This window comes from Aplysia californica, unplaced genomic scaffold (assembly GCF_000002075.1).
Source record: "Aplysia californica isolate F4 #8 unplaced genomic scaffold, AplCal3.0 scaffold00350, whole genome shotgun sequence".
NCBI classification, from domain to species: domain Eukaryota; kingdom Metazoa; phylum Mollusca; class Gastropoda; order Aplysiida; family Aplysiidae; genus Aplysia; species Aplysia californica.
Genome location: NW_004797620.1, coordinates 189918 through 194885, shown reverse-complemented (window position 1 = coordinate 194885; position 4968 = coordinate 189918).

The window sequence follows — 4968 nt, the reverse complement described above, 5'->3', positions numbered from 1 at the left end:
ATGTTAATGTACATCTGTGCCAAATTTGGTGCTTGTATCACAAAATGCACAATCCTTTTAAATTTTTGGGCTAAACCGCCCTACTATATATATTTTTTCTATCTAAAACAATTTTTCTAGTTAAAATAAGAATTTTAAATAGTACCAATTTCACTTTATAATTTGCCATAAAGGCCAATGGCCTTCATAAAATTCTAAATTCTGCTGGGACCAAAGACGGAAAAAATGTCTTGCAATGTCTTGCATTTATATTTCCTTCGGATCTCTCCAAAGTCTAGACATTCTGTTAAGATGTGTCTAATGGTAAAATCGGTGTTGCATCCGACACAGATCGGCTTCTCATCTCCCTGTAGGAGGTATTTGTGGGTCTGGGCCGTGTGTCCGATGCGCAATTGAGTAAAAATGACTTCGTCTCTTCTGGAAAGGTCCGAAGGATTTCGCTGTTTCAGTTTGGGTTTTATAGTATACACTTTATTGTTTTTATGTTTTTCCAAGAGGCTCTCCCACAGACTGGAGGTGTACTTTTTGACTTTATTTCTAAAGTCAGTCTGTGGGAGAGTGTTTGTCGTTGATCCCAGCAGAAGGGATGAGGCTTTCTTCGCCAGGATGTCTACCTGCTCGTTTCCTCGGATGCCCACATGGCTAGGTATCCATGCGAACATGATGTTTTTTCCTGTCTGTGAATTTTCTGTTGTAGCCTAACTATTTTTGGATGTAGGAGTTTGTAGTTTGTGAGTGCAAGACAGAGAGTCAGAAGGGATCAGGAAAGATTTGTTAGGAGAGTTTTCTACGGAGTCCAGTCAATGGCAGTGGCCTCCGCAGAGAAAATGGAGGCTTCAGGATGGAATCTCCTCTGATGTGTACTGTTGGAAGATGGGGCTGCGGCGCCGCGCTTTTCCCTTTCGTCAACCCGCAGCCACCTCCCGAATCGTCAGCCACCACCCAACCTTTGACACGGGTCAAACTTCCATCTATTTATAGGGGAACATGTATTAGGCGAAGTGATGTGCAATGATAGTCGCAATAGAGAGATTGTTTTGGTCTCTCTTTACCCATTTGCACCACTCGAATTTAATTGATGTTTTTCCCTGGACTCTGCCTTTACTAAAGTCTCGAATCTAGATCTAGTTGTAATCTAGTTGCAGGTTGCAGATTTAATAAATTGCCGACAGAGAGAGAGAGGGAGAGAAGGGGGAGGAGTAGATCTTGCGAGTAAGTTGCGAGATCTTCCGGGCAAAACAAAATGGCGACCCGCGTAGTTCGGCTCGATTCGAAGAGTGAAAGAGCCATAGCATCTTTGTAGACGATCAAATTAGCTTACTTTTGTGCTATAACGTTATTTTTTTCTTTGCTTTTGTCAATTTGATCATCCACACCGATAGAAAGTATTTCGAAATTAGGAAAAACAGGTCTTGTTTCACACTGGGTGAGAATAGCCAACGCTAGCAAGTCTCACCCGGGGTGAGAGGTCAATCGTAGGGTTTTTATTCTCACCCCGGGTGAGGATAACCAGTCCACTTCCTTACTTAAATGATTAGGTGATTAAACTTGATCTCTTATTGACAATATAAAAGTCAATTTAAGCTTCATTTCGTTAGAAAAAAATGTGTTAGGTTTGCTAACTTCCTTACAAGCCTCGGCTTGGCCTTTGTAATCTCGAAGGTTTAGAAGTAGAAGTAAAAGAGTCTACTACTAGAGACTAGAGTCTAGTCCAATTTATTTAATCTCTTGAATGTACATGTACTGGATAACAGAAATCTGCAACCTGCCACTAGATTACAACTCTAGATCTAGATCTAGATTCGAGATTTTAGTAAAGGCAGAGTCCAGGGAAAAACTTCAAGAAATTGTCATGGTGATGAGTAAAGAGAGACCAAAACAATCTCAATAAATAATGTATCGCGACCATCACGGCACATCACTTCACCTATACATGTTCCGGTAACTACCTATAAATAGATGGAAGTTTGACCCGTGTCAAAGGTTGGTAGGCCTATGTGGCTGACGATTCGTTAAGTGGGTTGACGAAAGGGAAAAGCGCTGCGGCGTCCACTTCATTGTCTTTTTTGAGCCATCTGTGAAGATGAGGTCCGCACCGGGGTTTTTATCTATTAGTTTTTTTGTATTCTGCTTTAAAAGTTTTGGTGTTTGTGCTTTCTATGTTGTGTGTGGTCAGCTGTAAGTCTACTTTTGCCTTGGTGAGGTGCCACGGAGGGAGGTCGGGGAAAAGAAATTGTTGGATGTCTTGTTTGGAAAAGTGTAAGTTTTTGAGGTCCTCAAGGATTCTGAGGCCGAAGGGTTTGATGAGTTTTTCGTTGTTTTGGAATCTGTTTATGGTTTCAGGGTTTGCTTTAAAAATGCAGTTGTGCGCTGGATTTTCCCATGTTCAGCTTTGTTTAATTGCGTATTGTAGTGAGAGTTGTGTGCGTCTGAGTTCAGAGTGGTGGTATGTTTGCCTCGGCCTGGAGGCTCTCCACTGGAGAAATGCGGAAAGCCCCCAGAGCGAGGCGGAGTCCTTGGTTTTGTACTGGGTCTAGCTTTTTAAAGATGTGTGGTATTGCCAATCTGTAGACCATAGTCAAGCCTGGACCGGACAAGGGAGATGTACAAGTGGAGAAGGTATTTTGAGTCCCCACCCCACTCCGAATGCGATAGAATTTTCAAAGCGTTTAGCGCTTTCTGGCACCTCACACAAGGTGTGGTATGAATGTGAGTTTTTTGTCGAAAATAACACCGAGGAAACAAGCTTGGTCATGGACGGGAATCCTTTCCCCGTATAGCGGCAAATCCGGCTGCAGCACACGTCTGCCTGTTCGGCAGAAATGTATAGCAACTGTCTTTGACGGGGAGAACTTGAAACCGTTATCGTTTGCCCACTTTTCGAGTTTGTGCAGCTGTGTTTGCAGCTGCTTTTCCATAGATCTCAAATGAGGATTTTTCGAACGGCAGCATATCAAAAAGTCGTCAACGTATAACGAGCTGTCTATGCTGTTTGCAGGGTTTTTACGATGGAATTTATTTTTAATTTCGAATAGGAGAGGAGATAGGATGCTCCCCTGGAGGACTCCTTCCTTCCTGTTGGTGGGGGTCTGAAAGGGAGGATCCGACACGAACCTGGAAGAAACGGTTCTTCAGGAAGTTGCCAATGAAGGCAGGGGGGTGACCGTGTATGCCGAGTGCGTGCAGGTCTCGAAGAATGCCATACTTCCAGGTTGTGTCGAAGGCTTTTCCCAGCTCAAGGAAGATGGCGATCATGTGGCCTCCTTCAGTGAACGTCTCGCGTATAAAGGTCTCCAGGCGGACCAGGTGATCCAGAGTGGATCAAGTTTTCCTGAATCCGCACTAAAGACCGCTCAGCGAGCATGTCCTTTGCAGAAACCACATGAGTCGCCTATGGATCATTTTTTCAATTAGTTTGCTATTGGTCTGTAATTGGATGGGTGAGTGTGGTCCTTGTTTGGTTTGGGTATTGGAATGACAGTGGCGAGACGCCAAGACTCTTGAAAGGAATGCGACCGCCACATGTCGTTGTATATGTGTAGTAGGAGTGTAAGTGTTTCTGAGGGAAAGTGTCTAATGATCTGGTTGTGATTGTCATCCGGTCCCGAGATGCACGATGTCACTTCGTCTATTGTGAAGTCTGCGTTGTAGGTTTCAGTGTTGTTTGAGTGGAAGTTTAGGTGCTGTTGTTCTCTGTTAGTTTTGATGTTTTGAAAAGTGGTGTTGTAGTTTGCTTAGGATGAGTTTTTGGCGAGAGATGTGGCTATTGTGTTTGCAATGTCTACTTGCGATGTCAAGTTTGGTTCCATCCGGCCTCTGTTTAGCAATTTTGAAAACTTGGTTGAGTGGTGTCTGGCTGTTGATTTTGGAGATGTATTTTTTGAATGATTCTCCCTACGTGCCTCAGCTCGAGCCTTTAAATAATTTATCTTGTTTTCTGTGGTGGTGTTGTTGACGGCTTTTCGATACGCTGCCTTCTTTTTCTTTACTGCATCCTCACATTCCCAAGAGAACCAGATCTTGTTCCTCCGGGGTTTTGTTTTTGCTTTTGGTATGTGTTTTTAGCATATTTCTTTTCGTGGAATTTATTGTAGTTGTGGTCGAAAGTGGGGTTCAGAATCTCGGAGAATTGATTGGCAAACCCGTTCCAGCGTGCTTTTTTGAAGTTGAAGCATTCTGGGATCGGGTCGTTTTGGAGGCTATTGTTTTTTTAAAGAAGAATTGGGAATTGGCCCGTACGGCCATCCAGCACAGACCACTCAAGATCTGGGACTAGGTCAGGGGTACAAAAGGTGAGGCCATAAGTGGCTCTATTTCTGTAAGTTGGAGACCTATCATTTAAGAGACATGTTTAAAAAAAAATTAAAAACAGTTCTTTTATTTTTCCTTTCTGGTCTGTAGGGTTGTCTCCCCCAAGGGGGCTGTGGGCATTGGAATCACCTAGCAAAATAAAGAGTTTTGGAAGCTGAGACTTTAATTTGGGTTATTTTGAGGGGGTAATTTGGTATAAACTGAGCAGACCGTGATTGGTCTGGGCAGGGTGACCCGTACGGCAATGGCCTGGAGGGTCGTCTTAAAATGTACTTGTCTGTGGAGAGTGTTGTTGTCGGTGTAGATGGTGGTACCACCGGAAGCAATCTGGTTCTTCGTGTGAATGTGATGGTACGCAGTAAATCCTCTTAAGTCAATGGTTGAAGCCGGGGCGAATTTTGTTTCTTGTATGCAGGCCACACGTGGGCACAGTGTGGTCTGTAAATGTTGCAATTCTGCAATGGAAGGTCGGATTCCGCCGGCATTCCATTGCAGAACCGTCATTATATCTTTTTAGCTTTGATTTTGGAACTCAAAGGCCCCGGCTTCTATGTGGCATTTGAATTTATTATGTGTGTATTTGAATTGAAAAAAATACAACTATATTTCTCTCCAGGCTATACCGACTTAACTCTCGGGGAGGGGATTGGTTATTTC